This window comes from Protopterus annectens, chromosome 5.part1 (assembly GCF_019279795.1).
Source record: "Protopterus annectens isolate FY-2018-M chromosome 5.part1, PAN1.0, whole genome shotgun sequence".
Classification (NCBI taxonomy): Eukaryota; Metazoa; Chordata; order Ceratodontiformes; family Protopteridae; genus Protopterus; species Protopterus annectens.
Window position 1 is genome coordinate 32,094,374 of NC_056736.1, and position 19,914 is coordinate 32,114,287.

Genomic DNA, 19,914 nt, shown 5'->3' on the forward strand with positions numbered 1-19,914 from the left:
ATAGATTATATCTTAATGATATTCTTAAAGTATAGATGGTATGATGGAGTTTCTTTTGGTGGTGGTTCCTTTAAATTTCTGAATATATAACTTGGTAAGCCGGATTATTCTGTAAAGTACTGATGACACCAGTGGGCAAAACTGGTCTGTGTTAAGTTAGCCTTTAGCAATTTAAATAAAACAACATTTGAATTATCAACAAGGAGTGTTTTTTTTTTTTTTGCTATGTGAAGTATATATATATATATATATATATATATATATATATATATATATATATATATATATAGTTAATATTTTTGATGCAAAATAACTCCTCCTAATGTTTCAGGCTTACTGTAGTATATCTAAATGTTCTAAAGACGCAGAAACACAAACTACCAAAAAAAAATCCAGCAGCACAATAGCAATCCAACGGACCACAACATAGTTACCAGAAATCGAAAAAGTTTAATATTAAGCACTTTCGGCTGTGACACCAGCCTTCATCAGACAAAAATTACAAAAACAGGAAATTATTTTATAGCTGTGCTATTACTCCAATGAGCCAATTAACCTACCAACTAAAACAATTGAGTGATAATTAAAATCTATAAATTGATTATACAATCTAATAACATTTTGAAACATGAATGCATATGTATGTGTGTAATGCCTAAAATACATAACTGAAATTAAAAATAAAAATAAAAGTAAATAAAATTAGATTTATTATAAAAATGTATTGTGTATGTGTATACCTCTCTATTATAAGCCTTAAGCTTTAAAATGCTTGTAATAGATGTTGAATCATTAAGGCCTGGAAATTGTGTAGTATTTAGAAAGACTTGCCACCAATATTCTTTAGATTCTAATATTATTTTCCAGGGACCTTTTCTTGGAGATGGCAATACTTGTTCCAATATTATAAATTGAAAGTTATGTGTGGGATTTTGTGCCAGATGTCTATACAATGCATTATTGTGTGATTTTTTATTTATCTCATAAACATGCTCATATATGCGCTGTCTTAACTTGCATTCTGTTTTGCCTATATAATAGGCTGCACAGTGTGAGCATATCGCTGCATAAACCACACCAGATATATTACAATTGTATTTTCCTTTTAAATTTATCTGGATTCCCATGATTGAGAATTGCTCACCTTCTAATATATACGCACAATAATTACACATATTACATTTTCTCATTGTGCCTTTTGTTGTATATAGTGCATTGGAACATGCATTGCACCAATTTTTCAAATTACGGTCCCTTTTATAAATAATTGAGGGTTATATGCCTAAAATTTCAGCCAAGTGCGTGTCACCCTTTATAAATGTCCCTTTTTTATTTATTAAACTCTTTATATCCCCAGAATCTTGTGTATATGTTGTTATGAAGGCTACATTACCATAAGTATGAGTATCATTATTGCCCTTATTAAGATATGGGTCATTTATTGTAATTGTTGATGTCCCATATGAACCACCTTCCATATCAACCACCTGTGTAGCAATTATATTAAGATTTTCTAATAACGGTTTGTAAAACCCCGTATTTCTCTTGTGCAATATCTCAAAAAAAATATTATTGACAAACTGTATCGGATAGTCCCTATTTAAAAACATATTCATGATGTAATGACATTCACTCATGAAGTCGTCAAAATCTGATACCATTCGTGCTGCACCAGTTGCCCCTTGATAACTGCCTTTTTAACATGCTGTGGATGATTGCTGGTAAAATGCAAAAACTTATTTGAATAAATTTTCTTCCTATGAATATTAGCCTTCAAATTGCCTTATGTAGAGTTTTTTGACAATAATACATCCAAATAGGAAATACTATCTATGCCAACTTCATGAGTGAATGTCAAAAAATCAGTGGAATCATTGATGTATTGCATAAATTCATCAATGAGTTCTATAGAACCATGCCAAATGAAAAAGAGGTCATCCAAAAATCAACAATACATATCTATGTATTGCATACTGCGATTGAAATAGATAATTGAGTTCCCACATGGCCATAAAGACATTGGCATACAATGTGCCTACCGGGGAGCCCATTGCTACTCCTTTGATTTGTTTAAAATAATGACCACCATGATATAAATAATTATTGGTCAATATCAGTTCTAATAGGTGTGACAAGGTATTGATGTCATCTTGTGGTATAGATACAAATTCTGTAAAAAAATCAGTAAACTATGTCAACCCTATTTCATGAGGTATGCATGTAAAAAGATCTTTTACATCCACCATGATGAATATGGTGTTTGCAACATTTGGTATGTGTAGGCTGTTTACTTTAGTAAGAAAATCCCAGGAATCACAGCAAATATGATGGAGATCTATCATTTTGTGTTTCAACTGAATGTCTATGTACTTAGCTATGAAATATGTTTTTGAGCCACCTGCATCCACAATAGGGCGTAATGGTGGATTTTGTAAATCTTTATGTATTTTGGGTGCTCCAAAAATCATGGGTATTCTAGGATGTTGCACATGCATGTAAGCAAAGGCCTCCTTAGTTATTTGTCCCTGCCATAACATATCTTCCAAATAATAATTAATTCTAGCATTAGAAATATTAATTTAATTTAAAGAGGCTTCAGTATATGCATCATCATACAAAATATGTAATAAAAGCTGATTGTAGTCCATGGCATTCATTATGACCAGTCCGCCTCCCTTGTCTGGTTGCATGATGCGCAAATCCCCTTTTAGTTTTAACTCATTCAGTATATCATGCTGTTCTTTTGTAAAATTGCTGCATGCATATTTCCCTTTGCAATACTGCAAATGATGCCTAAAATCAAGTTCACAAATTTCTTCAAATAGCTTGATTTTGGGATGCAAAGGAGGATTAAAAGAACTAGGAATATGCATTGGATTATTCATTACGCAAGGGGCTTGATGGTGTATGAGAGCCAAGTTCATCTTCCTACTAAATAGCTTTAATTCAGTTACTAGGTCTGTAACTCTCGCTCTTCTCTCTGGTATAAAAGTGAACCCTTTGCTAAAAATATTAGCATACTGAATGTTTATATCAACATGACTATAATTATAGATCTTATAATCACCTGTAATGTTTGTAACAAGTTGGTAGTTGTTATTAAAGGTCTCCTCATCTTCTAATTCTGGTTGTAATTGTTGCATGAGCCCATTCTCTGTCTCCTCCATGTGCATGTTGTGTTGCCCCTCATATTGTAACCCTCCTTGTTCTGAAGTCGCTACGATCTGCGGAGATTGCCTTCCTCTAAAGGGAATTGATGTGTTATATTAGTATTTCCTTCATTGTGGTTCTGCACGCCATTGTTAACCACAGGTAGAGATACTACTTCTGCTTGATCATTGTGCCATTGCCCACGTGATGGTTTTGGATAGGCTTGCCCTTTGGAATAGTCCATTTTGCCCCTATGCAATTTACGAGTTTTCCTTTCTGTGATTAATTTACTGTGATTGTCAACCTGTGGGAAAACTTCTAGATATTGATGCTGGCAAGCCGCAAATGGTATCTGCTGTTTTATTTTAGTGTCGAGTGCTTCAATTTCAGTATTAAGTTCATTCATTTTAAAGCCATTGTGCTTTACAAGTACTTCCAAAAGTTCACACCCCTGCCAATCAAAGAGCTGCAAAAGCTCCTTGTGCAGGGTGCTATTTTCGTTTAAACCTATTGGGTATTTCCAATACCTTAAACCTTTTGGAACTTGCTGTCTTTTGATGCATTTGTTAAAATAAACATTCTCATGTACCAACTTATGGTAATGCCATACCAAATCATGAAATTCATCGATCATTGTTGAAAAATTAGGTGTCTGTGTGTTGTTCTCCATGGTATTGTATTGCACTTGATTAAGCCATTGATGTACTTGTATATCACTACGACCAGGTACAGCATTTTGTATGTTGTTGTGTTGTTGTATTTGTTGGTGCCCCAGGGGAATGCTGTCCACACTGTCAACGCTTTTAGTTCTGCTGTTTCTAAAATCAGGTAATGTAGTACTGCGCATATTGCTGTTATCAGAGAGTTGCTGTATGAGTTGAGTTAAATTTAGTACCAAATGCTGAAGTGTGTCAAATTCAGCTCTGGTAACCACTGGTATCGCATCTTGCAAGCTGCCAGTAGCCATAACGAACTAAAGACACAGAAATACAAACTACCAAAAAAAATCCAACAGCACAATAGCAATCCAGCAGACCACAACATAGTTACCAGAAATCGAAAAAGTTTAATAGTAAGCGCTTTCGGCTGTGACACCAGCCTTCATCAGACAAAAATTACAAAAACAGGAAATCATTTTATAGCTGCGCTATTACTCCAATGAGCCAATTAACCTATCAACTAAAACAATTGATTGATAATTAAAATCTATAAATTGATTATAAAATCTAATAACATATTGAAACATGAATGCATATGTATGTGTGTAATGCCTAAAATACATAACTGAAATTAAAAATAAAAATAAAAGTAAATAAAATTAGATTTATTATAAAAATGTATTGTGTATGTGTATACCTCTCTATTATAAGCCTTAAGCTTTAAAATGCTTGTAATAGATGTTGAATCATTAAGGCCTGGAAATTGTGTAGCATTTAGAAAGACTTGCCACCAATATTCTTTAGATTCTAATATTATTTTCCAGGGACCTTTTCTTGGAGATGGCAATACTTGTTCCAATATTATAAATTGAAAATTATGTGTGGGATTTTGTGCCAGATGTCTATACAATGCATTATTGTGTGATTTTTTTTAGTTTCATGATAATTTAATTATATGATTCCACATCTATTACAGACATTACTAGTGCATTAACACCATGCTGGAGAACATTCATTCACCATTCAGTGTGCTGATGTATGGATTGCCCATTCTCTAATTCGATTTGGTATCTTTGCAGAAATACATTTATTGCAAGGTTTGCATTAGTCTTGAATTTTAGTAGTAGCTCTAACTAATAATGTTATTTACAGCTGAGAAACCAACATGTTTTCCAATACACACACCTCTCTGATGTTGTATCAATAGCTCAAAGCCAGCTTCTCATTATATTTCTCCGAAGAAATAAAATGCTCAATAAATATATAAAGCACAAAGGAAAAAAAACTGATGAAGCTGCCAGCAGCAATAGACATTGCTGGGCCATGATCTGGACATCAAAATGTGTAGGCAACAACAATAGGAACTACTCCTTCTTCATAAGATCTATAAAAATGTTCTCTTTTAGAATGCACTCACTTAAAAGTATTATAAAAAGTGTTCCTGCCCTCTCCAAAATTATCTATCAGAAGGTTAGCTCTTTTTGCAGTGTGGCCATTGTAGCAACCAGTTTATGTTACAAAATATTGGCACACATTAATGCTAACATGTTACAGACTAATTTAACAGAATGGATACCTGCTTTCTAATGACAGTCTGAATGAATGTTGTATTATAGCCCTTCAGGCCAATACATATCTTAGAGAGGCCATAATACCCACAAATTGAGCTCCTATAATATCTGTTTATGATGGACAAGACAAGGTATTCCTGGTCATTTTAGAAGGACTTCCTATAGGCAACAACTTCATACTACTTGTGACTTCAGTTACCTATCTTAGACTCAGGTACCCGTACCTCTAATGTAGGATATGCTAACGGATTTGATAAGCAGGAATTCCTTGAAGCAAAGGGTTAGCAATCCACTAGAGACCAAAATTATTGAATTGGTAGTCCTAAATAATGTGTCTACCTCTCCCCTTGTATCTCCTTCACCACTTACGTTGGACCATAACTTGTGTTATTTACTTTAAACTACCATACCCCACGTAACCAACATCTCCACATTTAAGTACTTCAAAAGGATGAACATTATACAGTTTTATGATGGAATTTTTACATTTTCACATGGCATTATTAGACACAACAGCCAAGTTCACTCAGGAGTTTTAAATCTTCTTAGACAAATGCTTAGATGAAGCATTCCCAACCTGAAGCAAATATAATTGAGTTTAAAAACAACTCCCCATGGTACGCCAGCATAAATAAACTTTATAATAAGAGAAACAAAATCCTCAAACTGTACAGATAGTTCCTCATAATGAGTATAGGATAACAAATATCACCAAGAAACTGAAATACATCTAAGGACCAGTAAAACAATCTAATTTAGAGAGATTAGCTTCTGGTGTGAAAGATATTTGCAAGCCTTTCTTTAACTATGCTGGAAAACTAAGAAACAATGTTCAGCATTGCTCTGAACATTTTCTTAATGTGGCACTTTTCTTAAACCCATGCTGTTTGCTAATATACAAGCAAATACGTTGACTGCATACCTCACCTATGAAACCTTTGTTCATCCCAGAATTTTTTATCTACCTTATCATCAGTATGGAACATGTTCTTGAGGTGTTGTCAAAGACAAAAAACACTTCCTTCATGGGTCCTGACAACATACCTTGGTGCTTAATAAATGACTTCAAGTAAGCTGTCACTGAAGCTCTTGTTAAATTGTTTAGTCTAAGATTAGCCATGGGCTATTTTCCCAAGTTCTTGGACTCTGCTTTGGTGATGCCCCTACACAAGGATGGTCCTACCACAGACCTTGGAAATTTTAGATCAATTAGTCTTATAACTCTGATATGTAAAGCTATGCAGAGTGGCATAACCAGTCTCATTAATTTTGATATCAAGAATGTCATTAGACTGGACCCACAACAATTTGGCTTTCTTATTGTGAAATCATACCTGTTATACCTTGTTAACTTCTATGAGACAAATCACACACGCTATCTATAGTAGCCATGCTTTTCATACAGTTTATTTCAACATGACCAAAACATTCAGTACCATACAGCATGACACAGTTGTAAGAAAAAATATCGTCCTTAAACATAGATTCTTATGTGGTAAGATATATAGCCAACTGGTTAAAATACAGAACCCACATATTTCATGTGGCAGGTGCCACTTTAAATAACCAGTGATGTTCACCATCGTCTGTACTGGGTCCTCTAAAGTTTGTCATCTACCTCTCTGATCTCAAGCTGATAACCAGGAAATTTTGTTAACTTAAACTTCAGACAAGTGAAAACTGGGTTTAACTGTCAAAACACACTCAAATATCTGTAGCCTAGTTAATTTCTGGTGTGTGGATAATAGACTTGCATTGGTGTGTGGATAATAGACTTACATTAAATACTAAGAAGTGTTAATACTGTACCTTTTGGAAAATAACATCTATGCACAACATACAGTAAAAGTAATATTCTCTTGCTAAATGAAAAAGTTGTCAAAAACCTGGGCACTTGGGTAGAAAATTCCATCTCTTTGCCTCATTACATGACAACTATATTGAGGAAATCCATCTATTTAACCACAAATAATAGTCAAATGTATTCCATTTAGATTTGAAGATCTGATCATTCCTCTATATTATGCACTAATCAGAACTATTACAGAGTACAACATTCTATTTGAGATGTACATCTATCAACACTGTGGCCAAACTAGTTATATGTTGTTTGTTTGTCTTTCGGCTTTTTCCCAGTAAGGGGTCACCACAGCAGAACTCCGGTCCGCAAATGATTGGCAGTAGATTTTTACGAAATGCTGAGGTGCCAGCTCAACACCCAATCTTCAACGAAGGCATGCCCATTTACGCATTCATGTTTTTCTTTCTTTTCACTAAATATTTTTTTTATTATTTCAAATAAGATGTCTTAAACATTACATGAAATAAAGATAAATAACATAGTTACAATTCTAAAACATTACTAACTTCAAACCATTATATAACTATTTACATTGGTGTCTATGCAAATAACATTGAAATTCTATATTATATAGAGTTAGAAACATAAGATGATATATCTTCTTCGATATTTTCAAGTATTTCCAGTACTTTCATCCAAGAGTAATAGTAAGAAGTAGATCTTTTAGTTCTGTTCTTCACTGTTAATATTTCCATGTGAGCAACTGTTGTTGTTAAAGTCTCAAATTCCTTGAACGTAGGAAGCCTGATTTTTCCAGTGTATAGTTATGATTTTTCGTGAAATTGCCAATAGTGACCATAGGATTTTAGTGTCTTTTTTGGTACACAGTTTGGAATAGGAGAGTTGAATAAAATTAAAGACTTTGTTAATTGAAAATTATCATTATAAACAGTCTGAAAAAATAATTAATGGATTTCAGTATATATTGAGACATATACATTCATAAAAACATGCTGCCAATCTGCTTTTATCTTGATATGGCATCTCCAACATTGATCTTCAATAGAATACATTTTGGCTAACCTATGTGGTGTATAGAAACTTCTGTGTAGATATCTCCAAGTGAATAATTGCCAGTATTTTGATAATGTAGAAAATTTGGAAGATTTTAGAATATTACTTTTTCTTCTTCAACTGGAGGATGGTTGTTTATTAAAGTATAATAATCCCAGTATGATTTTTCATGATAGTTTTTGTTTGTAACAATTTTATAGATATTAGACAAATAACCTGTACCCTGATAAGGCTGTTTTGTGATAAGAATAAGGTATTCAATGAGTTTTGGAGCTTCATGTCTAACTGAAGGTTGCATTTGTTCTATTGTATTTATAAGAAAATGCCTTAGATTTTGTAAAAACAGCCAATTGTCTTTATTTATATTATAATTATAAATTATCTGTTCCTTTGTTAGAATTTTCCCTTTCTCTATAAGTTGATGCCAAAAGAGTAATGTTTCTTCAAGTATATTTATTTTAGATATTTGGAATGTATCTAGAATATTTGGTGTAAAAGCTATAGGGAAAATAAGAAAAATCCAAGAATTAATATTTGGTATTTTGTTTATATATGTTCTGAACACTGAAAGTGTAGAACTTACATAGTTTGATGGCAATTTATTAATATTATTCATTTTCCTAAAAATAATCTTTTAACATCCATATAAGGGGTGATGGTATTACTGTTAAGTTGTCTTGTATGTGATTATAATTGATTTCTATGTAAATCTGCTCATGGGCTTGTTTCCATATAGGTGTGTATGAATTATTTAACCATAGTGTTATGTTTTTTAATAACAGATGAGGTAATATATAAATCAATATCCGTAAATTAATTCCACCATCTTCCCAATCTGGCAAATGTTTATTTAAGGCTATCACGGGTTTATTTGGAAACCATAGAAAATTTAAAATTAGTTTATTGTATCTTTGAATAATATATTTGGGAGGTGGCAATGAAAAATTTTGTATTAAGTATAATATTTTGGGAAATATGATTATTTTAATAAGATATAATCTGTCTGCTGTTGAAAAGATATATTTATTCCAGTAACCAATTGTTTGTTCTATTTTGTCTAGTATTTTATTATAGTTAAATATTAGAGAATCTGTTAATTCATTGAGTAGATTTATTCCCAGATATAATAATTTACTTTCTGTTACTATATATTTGGAAAATCTTTTGTTTATATTATTTTTTTTTTTACAATTACAGGGCATAATTTTAGTTTTGTTTTCATTAAATTTTAAGCCTGAAATATTTTGAAATTTATTCATGGAGTTAAATAGAGCATTCAAAGACTCATTTGCATCTGAGAGAGTTAATAGTATGTCATCAGCAAAGAGTTGGATTTTAAGGTTTAACATTTTATTAATACAAATGCCCTTTATGTTATTGTTTGATCTGATTTGATTTGCAAAGGGTTCTATGAGTAATGCAAATAACAATGGTGATAAAGGGCAACCTTGTTTAGTTCCCTTTATTATTGTTATAGGGCCTGATCTATATGATCCCAGTTTAACATATGCAGTAGATTTTTCATATAGTATTTGGATAAGATTATTAAAATTAGAAGGAAAGTTATATTCTTTTAAAACTAGTGAAAGAAAGTTCAAATTAACCGAATCAAAAGCTTTATTAATATCTAATGAGATTACATTTAAATTTAGGACTTTACGTTTGCTATAATCTATTAATGTTAGTATTCTTTTAATATTATCTGAAGTATTTCTTCCTTTAATAAAACCTGTTTGATCTTTGTGAATTAAGAAAGGAAGAAAGTGTTTGATCCTATCTGCGTATATAGCCATAAACATCTTGTAGTCTATATTGAGTAATGATATTGGTCTATATGAGGAACACTGTTTCTCATCTTTATCTGGTTTGATAATTGGGGATATCAATGAATATTTCCAAGAGGGTGGTATATTCAAATCTTTATTGGCTACATCATATACTTTTAATAATAAAGATATGGCTTGATTGGGTATTAATTTATACATTTCTGGTAGCATATTGTCTGGGCCAGGTGCTTTATTTGTCTTGAGCTTTTAATTTGTGATTTTAATTCTGTCATATTGATTGGTTTGTTTATAATGTCTATTTGTTCTTGTGTTAATTTAATATGAATATTGTTTTCTAAGTATTTTTTTATATCCTTAGTAGGTGTATCTTGAGCATTTATGGAATTATCAATGTTAAATTGGAGTCTGAATGCTTCTAAAATATCATTTAGTTCCGTAACTCTTTTGTTAGTATTGGGAATAAATATTTCTTTTATTTGCTTAGATTTAATTATTTTTTTGTTCTATTAGTTAAGTATCTCAGGTGTGCTGAATTAGTAGAGTATGAGTTTATTTTTATCTTTTCTAAGTTAATCATAATCTTATGGTGTAGCAATTCTGTATACTTCTTATTGATTTGTGTAAGTTCTTGAACTTGAGTAGCATTACCCTTTTGTATTTCCAGTTTCAATGTATCTGCTTTGTTTTGTAAGTCTAGCATATCTTTATTCCATAACTTCCTTTTATTTATGTACCAGGATAATATCTTCCCATATGTAACTGCTTTTAATGAATCCCAGACATATATTTCTGAAATATCTTCTGAGTAATTTATTTCTAGAAAGTTTTTGATTGTTTCTTCATAAAATTCTTTGAAATCTCTCAATTTTGTGATATAGGAAGGTATCCTAGTAATGGGATTTGAATAAAATGGTGTAAGCTCTATCTTAAAGACTATGGCAGTATGATCAGATAAAGGACAATTTATGATTTTGACTTTGTCAATTTTTGTTATTAGGTCATTGGCAACATATATTCTATCAATTCTAGAGTTAGTTTTATATCTATGAGAATAAAATGTGAAGATTAGTGAGTCTGGTTCTGCAAATTAATTTATATCTTTTAAATACAATGTATCTATAAATTTTGATAGTGCTTTAGAGATGGGTTGTTTTCTTCTTTTGGATTTAGAATCTGTATCTTTTTCATTCATTATACAGTTGAAGTCTCCTGCCAATATCAGGCTACCCTTAGTTAAATGAATTATCTCTTCAAAATGCTGTTTAACTGTTTTAATCCTAGTCCTGGGATCCAATATAGATTTACTAATGTATAGATTCTCTTATTTAACTCTATTGAAACTAGACAAAACATACCTGATGTATCTTGATGAGTAGTAATTATTTTAGGTGTTATAGTTGAGTTGGGTAGTATAGCTACTCCTCTTTTTGTTTTGTATTGAGAGTTTATTAGTACTGTGTAATTATTAATATTTAAGTTGTTTATATCTCTATCTAATAAGTGTGTCTCTTGTAAAAGACTATTTGTGGTTTATGTAAGTTTATGTACTTGAATAGGCTTCTCCTTTTATTACTATTATTTAGACCATTAACATTTATGGATAAACATTTCATTTCCTAGTTTTGAGTTTGTTTTATGTGTAAGTTTATGTAAATATTGTTTATTCTTAGTTCCATCTTGGATACAGAATTCATAAAGTTTTTCTTGTATCATTTTTCCATGTTTCTGAGTGACACCAAAGTGATAGAATAAAAAAACAAAGAACTTCCAAACTTGTAATTCTTAACCTTAAAAACCATTCCCTATTGCTATGAGGTAATATACCGCTTCGTTTGGTTAGTGAATCTAACCAAACAAACTTTCTACCCTCACAAATAATATTTGGATCAGTTTCTCTTATCCTCTTAGTTTTAAATAAAGATAATTGAATAATATATTAAGATAATCTAATCAGCTAAAATATATACATATATTCTTTACTCATCTTATTGTAATTCAATAATACTTACTTCTAAGCAGGTTTCAAAAAGTTACAAATATTTAGATTAAGGTAGTATCATTTCAAAATAATTCAGGGTATTAATAAACATCATGTTAAAATCTATAACTGTATATTTCATACATCTGTTGAAAACTATTTACTGACATTACTGTATAATACAGTACCATTGTTGTGCAATTGTTTTAGACTACTCAAGTCCGAAACCAGTGTTTAAATTAATATTTGCAAAGTCATATTGGAATAAAAACATGAATAGTTCTGAAACCACATCATATTTCATGTTTAACATAAACTGAAATGCGATATAATGTATAAGTATATTAATATTTCTTTAGTAGACATTAAATATGTTCCTCTGATTGCATTTTTCAGCTTTTCAATGACAATTCCCATGGCTGGAGACAACAAGATCACAATTTAGACAGCTCCCTTATCCAAGAGACCACTCATAATGTTGTTACCTGATTGAGTGTCTTGTTGCCAACACTTCCATCAACCCTCAGAGGGACCCTGCACAATGAAAACTGACACAGTACAGAGGTAAAACTGCAGCACTTGACCACACCCTCAAAGCAAACATCTATGTATATCACACATCAACTCCCACAGCTTAGACTGACACCCAACCAGTGAGTCTATCTGCTGACAATAAGTGCTGGAGATACAATCCTGACCTACTCAACACCAGTAATTCAATCCTATGACTGAACAAAAGTATACTGGAGAAGACATCAAAACAATGGAAGCTGCCAAGATTCAAACCACCATGTACGAAAATATTACAGGCCAAAACTCCCAACCCATTTTGCAGCAAAGAGACAAAACGTATTCAAACCATGGGGTAACACCTTTACCACGTCAAAAAGGTGTCCAAGAAGCTTGTTTTTCCTCCAACATCGGAGGACAGTCACGATGATCCATGCACTGCAAGAGTACCATTTTATCCTGGCAATTGCTTCACGACTGTATATAGAAACATTTAATCCAAATCATTAACTGGCACCACAACAATATTTCTCAGAAAAGCTGTTTTACAGCCAATGACCAGACAGAACGCATCATTGAGAGGATACATTTATCAAATGTCAAGTGCCCCAGCCATAATACAAGTGTCTCCTCAAATCAATCCCCAACGAATCTACTGCCCACCAAACTTGCAGACCAATACTGGCATCCTTTCATGCAGTCACATTGAAACACAAAAATACAGGTCCGCTGATCAGGAACAACCAGGCTCTCAACTGCCAGACAACACACCCGCCTGCAGAAAGGTCCAAGAATCATAGTTGCATTGTCAAGCATCCTTGTCCACACTAACAGTAACATGATATACCTGCATACACTAGTATTGTGTCATTCTTGATAATGTAAAAAGCCAGACAATATTATAAGAAGGGTGAAGCCACAGCCAGGCAACATAACAAGAAGAGCACAGCCGCAGTCACCATTCAGATGAGCAAACGGGAACAGCATGAGCCATCTAAGGATGGATAGCCCGTTGAGTACCTGCCACAATGCATGCCCATAATGCATGGCAACCCAGTAACAAATTAGGGTGTGGGCTAAGCCTCTCCCCTTCCACTCAAATCAGATCCAACACAATATGTGTGTAGAACACAGATGCTTCGACAAAGCCCAAAGCCACATGGGATATAAACATTGTATAATTGACACACCGGGTCAAATCCACTGTTGTTATGTTACTCATTATAGTTGCCTATACAATCATTGCGTCCACTTTCTCCATCTAGTATACCATAACGCCATCTAAATGTTTGATTTGCCAAATGCACATCCAACCTTCTTGTTGCATCCCACCTGCCCACCCGAGGGCATACCTTGGCAGCAGGACATCAGTAGTATTCTGCAGGAGCACCAGCGTGGGGAATGGCAACCCTCCCCAAAACAAACCTGTCAGTTGTTTGACATTTACTAGTTTCTTTAGAGAATTTGTAAAACAGCAGTGATTTTATTTGCTGATGATTAATTTCTGCTTTTTAAACTCTGCTGTATAAAACATAGTAAGGGATAGCTAAAATGTCTGGAAATCTAAACTGATAGAAAGACAAGCAGATATATGTCCTTATCTATCAAGGTGCTAGAAGACATCAGTAGCCATAAACTAAAAGTGCTTCAAAAATAAATCTGTGTATATTTATATGAACCTTTTATATTATTTATGTTTCCTTAGAAGGAATTTAGGTTTCTGTATCTTTAAATGTGAACCTAGCTTATTTTCTGACTAGACGTCAATTAGAAAGAGTCAGGGGATGGCGTACACAAGTAAATGCGACAAGCAATAAGTAACTGAAGTTTCTAGTGATGTTTGTGGCTGTTAAATTGTCTCGAGAACCAAGCAGGAAAAGGTATGTGTTTTTTCTTTTTTCTTTTCCCTCCTCTTATTTGGTGACAAACTCATGTAGTGGCACGTGAGCACTCTAGTTTACGGAGTAGTGTTCACAACTGTCAAACTTTGCATTTTAAACATGCTATGCCTTATTTCTCTACAAAAGAAAAGACAACAGGATATCTAAGCTAGTCACAAGCATCTTTCAACTCCGGATGTCTGGAGCCACAACACACATGACTTATAGCCTCAAAATATCACTTAAAACATATTTTTTCACTGGACTATATCAGTATGTGCATATGGGTCAAAGGCAGAACATCTTTTAAGATTATTTAAAGTAGTCTTATGATACATCCTAACTGAAATACTTCATTTCAAAAGCAACACATTTCTGCCCAGCATTAGCGTTTATCCAAACAGGGACACTTTTAACTTATAAAAAGTAATACTATCAGGGATGTAACTAATAATAAGTTATATAGCAGCCATTACTATACCTATTAAGCAATATAACCATATACTGATTAAAGTATTATAAGTTAATGAAGATTTAATAAAAAGAAGAGAAAAATAAAAACAACAAAACACAAAGAGAGAAAATAAATAAATAAATAAATAAATAAATAAACTATTTGGGAACATTATTATGCATTGATTACTCTGATTAAGAATATGAAAATAATAGATGGATAATAATGAAAAATAGAGTAATGTTTAAATTATGCTTAGTATATTGATGTGATTTGAGATAAATGTATTTACATTTATGCTAATTTTGACATTTAAAATATAATTGAAAACAGTACCTGTTTTGGTGTAACTTGAAGACAGTAAAAACTTTTCTTTTGTTGTTAGTATTATTATTTAGATTTTTACAGAATATAACATATGTAAGATTATTTGTCCTTTAGTTTTTTTTCTTTGCTCAACAGTTTTCCAATTATTTACTTCAGCATTTCTCTTGATTGTACTTATTGTCCAGTCCATAGATTCTTCATGTGTTAGGATGTTGTTGTTGGTAAGGTATTTTATTGCTGAATCTACTGTTTCAAAGATTTTTATTCCATTTGGTAGAAAAACTTTCAGTCTTGCTGGAAATAAAAGGTGGACTTTCAGTTGCTTTTTCTTCAAGGTTTTTTATTGGTAGAAATTCTTTTCTTTTGAAACCACCTTTGTAGAATAATCATTGTCAAATCTTATTAATGAATCATTGTATTTGATGGGAGAATTTGCCCAAGCATTTCTTAATATAAGATCTTTATCTTGTGTAGAAAAAAGTCTCACAATTATAGATCTCGGCTTGTTCTTACCCTGAGAAGAAGCATTTCCAGAAGCTGCTAGTGATCTATACTGCAGTTCTATACCATATGAGAGAGCTTCAGGTATTTTTGTTACATCTGGTATCCAGGTGGTAAGAAAGTTTATCATATTGTCCCCTTCAGATTTTTCTGGTAGACCATATATTCTAATATTATTTCTTCTTGTTCGGTTTTCCATATCATCAAGCTTTTCTAGTAAATATGTATTCTGTTGAAGTAAGAATTCAGTTTGTTGTTCTTCTATTTGGACTCTAGTGTCAATGTCACTTAATGACTGTTCAATAAGTGATATCTGTCCTTTCTGCTGTGTAAACATTTCTTGAAGCTGTTCCAGTTGTTGTGAGCACTTTTCTTTAAAAGTATCTATTTTATTGTCCATCTTGTCGATTTTTATTGTAAGTTCCTGTATATTTGTAATGAGAGACTGCAGGTCTTTTTTGAGAGAAGAGTCTTGTGCTGTATTCCTTAGATGACTCATGCTGTAAAGCTGATTTTGGTGCTGATTTTCCAGTAATTAATTTGACAGGAATTATTCAAGTTCTGACAATAAAATTTTTCTTATAGATGCTCAGAGTTATTAGAAATAAGTTAGTAATAAAAATTTCTTCAAATTAAATATTATTTTGTAAAATTCCTGTCAGGAATTGTATTGAGGTAAGAGAGCTGAAATGAAGTGCAGCTATCAGTTCAGCATCCTAGCCACGCCCCCATGCATGTTTTTCTAATGCTACCTAACCGTGGGGAGGACAAGCAAACTCCACACAGAAGGCACTCCCAAGCCAAGCCGAGAATCGAACGGGAAAACCTCTAGCTGTGAGGTAACAATGCTACTGCTGTACCACCGTGGCAGATACCGGCCATACTAGTTATATGTAACCTTTTTTTTTTTTTTTTTTTTTTTTTTTTTTTTTTTTTTTTTTTTTTTTTTTTTTTTTTTTTTTTTTTTTTTTTTTTTTTTTTTTTTTTTTTTTTTTTTTTTTTTTTTTTTTTTTTTTTTTTTTTTTTTTTTTTTTTTTTTTTTTTTTTTTTTTTTTTTTTTTTTTTTTTTTTTTTTTTTTTTTTTTTTTTTTTTTTTTTTTTTTTTTTTTTTTTTTTTTTTTTTTTTTTTTTTTTTTTTTTTTTTTTTTTTTTTTTTTTTTTTTTTTTTTTTTTTTTTTTTTTTTTTTTTTTTTTTTTTTTTTTTTTTTTTTTTTTTTTTTTTTTTTTTTTTTTTTTTTTTTTTTTTTTTTTTTTTTTTTTTTTTTTTTTTTTTTTTTTTTTTTTTTTTTTTTTTTTTTTTTTTTTTTTTTTTTTTTTTTTTTTTTTTTTTTTTTTTTTTTTTTTTTTTTTTTTTTTTTTTTTTTTTTTTTTTTTTTTTTTTTTTTTTTTTTTTTTTTTTTTTTTTTTTTTTTTTTTTTTTTTTTTTTTTTTTTTTTTTTTTTTTTTTTTTTTTTTTTTTTTTTTTTTTTTTTTTTTTTTTTTTTTTTTTTTTTTTTTTTTTTTTTTTTTTTTTTTTTTTTTTTTTTTTTTTTTTTTTTTTTTTTTTTTTTTTTTTTTTTTTTTTTTTTTTTTTTTTTTTTTTTTTTTTTTTTTTTTTTTTTTTTTTTTTTTTTTTTTTTTTTTTTTTTTTTTTTTTTTTTTTTTTTTTTTTTTTTTTTTTTTTTTTTTTTTTTTTTTTTTTTTTTTTTTTTTTTTTTTTTTTTTTTTTTTTTTTTTTTTTTTTTTTTTTTTTTTTTTTTTTTTTTTTTTTTTTTTTTTTTTTTTTTTTTTTTTTTTTTTTTTTTTTTTTTTTTTTTTTTTTTTTTTTTTTTTTTTTTTTTTTTTTTTTTTTTTTTTTTTTTTTTTTTTTTTTTTTTTTTTTTTTTTTTTTTTTTTTTTTTTTTTTTTTTTTTTTTTTTTTTTTTTTTTTTTTTTTTTTTTTTTTTTTTTTTTTTTTTTTTTTTTTTTTTTTTTTTTTTTTTTTTTTTTTTTTTTTTTTTTTTTTTTTTTTTTTTTTTTTTTTTTTTTTTTTTTTTTTTTTTTTTTTTTTTTTTTTTTTTTTTTTTTTTTTTTTTTTTTTTTTTTTTTTTTTTTTTTTTTTTTTTTTTTTTTTTTTTTTTTTTTTTTTTTTTTTTTTTTTTTTTTTTTTTTTTTTTTTTTTTTTTTTTTCTTTTTTTTTTTTTTTTTTTTTTGGTGGTTAAATGTGACGAAGTATTATAATTTAAATAAAGAAGAATGGATGGCACTAAAATATTTGAAAAAAATTAAAACAGAGTTTATTTTCAAATGTGCAGATAAAGGTGGCAACTGGGTTATTTTGAATAAAAATGATTATTGTGAAATGGTTTTTGATCTGTTAAAAAATCAAGATGAATATATGTGCTTAAGTAATGACCCAATTGTTGAATTTAACAGTGAATTGTTAAATCTTTTGGAAAGAGGGGAGCGTCTTGGCTCCTTAATCAAAATGATGTAGGAAAATTATATGTTAAAAAACCAATGACACCAACCTTCTATGCACTACCTAAAGTGCATAAAAATTTAACAAAGCCACCAGGGAGACCTATAGTCTCAGGCAAAGAATCCTTTTTGAGTAAAGTTAACATCTTTTTGGACTTCCATTTAAAAAGCTACTTGCCTAGAATTTCAGCTCACATCTCTAATACTCAAGACCTAATAGATAAAATTAGTGAAATTAAATGGGAAAATAGCTATTATTGGGTAACTATAGATGTGAAGGCATTATATACTAATATCAAGAGAAGGTGGGGACTTGAAGCTGTTCAAAAGATGTTGGGAGATGGCCCTAGAACCTCCTTTTTGATACTATTGGTAGAATTTTGTCTCTCCCTTACTTATTTCTGCTTTAACAAGGACTTTTTTCTCCAGATCAAAGGGACGGCTATGGGGGCTGCTTTTGCACCCTCATATGCCATACTGTATATGGACTACTTTGAAAAATTATACATCTATTCAACTCCCTTTTATCAAAAGAATGTAATATTTTACAAACGGTTCATTGATGATCTTATACTAATATGTAGTGGTGAGACTTTTGAATTTCTAGAATTTTTTGAGGAATTAAACAATAATTATCATGGTCTAAAATTTTCTCATGAAATGGATAGAGATAGGATTAATTTCCTTGATATAACTTTGTTCCATGAAGATGATAAAATAGGTTATAGACCTTATAGGAAAGAAACCTCGGTTAACATGTTTCTACATGCAGAAAGTATGCATCCGGAACATCTGATTTGGTCTCTTCCCTTTGGTGAATTTCAAAGGAATTTCAATCATACTAGTAATATTAATGATAGACATATTGAATTAAATAAGGTCGAATCTAGATTATTTAAGAGAGGCTATAGAAGTGACCATTTGTTAATTTCTAAAAATAAGGTTTTAGGAATTACAGACCACTCAGATTTTGGAGATCTAGGCCACTTTAGACAGGAGAGACGAAGCTCATCCATCAGAGAAACAAGAAGTAATATTATATTTAGGGGAAGATATACAGACAATATAAAGACCAGTGAGTCTAATTTATTTTTTGTTACTAGATATTCTCCTCTTTCCTTAGAAATAAGTAATATCATAAGAAAATATTGGTATCTGATTTGTGAGGATGAAAATATTGGTTCAATTTTTCCCAAACATTTAACTTTTTCATACAAAAGAGGAAAAAACTTAAAGGAATTATTAAATTACAATTTTTGTGGCCAAAATAATGTGGGAATTAATCAGAGGACTGTAGGTACCTTTTCTTGTGGACAGTGTAGTGTGTGTAGCAGGGTCAAAAATGTAATCAACATTAATGGTATGTCTTTTAAAGCTAGACATTTCTTCAACTGTAAATCTACGGGAGTGGTATACTTGTTGGGTTGCTCTTGTCGCAACTTATGGTATATAGGTCAGACTAAAAGGATGGTTCGTGTTCGAGTTTTGGAATATATTAAAGACATTAGGAACAAAAATGATTATAGCCCAGTGGCTAAACACTTTTTGGAAAAACATAAAAGTGATGCTAGTAGTTTAAAATTTTGTGTGTTAGGCCAACCCTTTAATTATGAAAATGGGGGATCAATTGTTCAAAAATTACTTGAACTAGAGACTAGGATGATTCTTAAATTTAATACATTGAAACCACATGGACTTAATTTAGAGTTAAGTATTTAATATCAATTTTTCATATACTTATACATACACACATAGTGTTTTCCATACAGTCATTATAGATTAA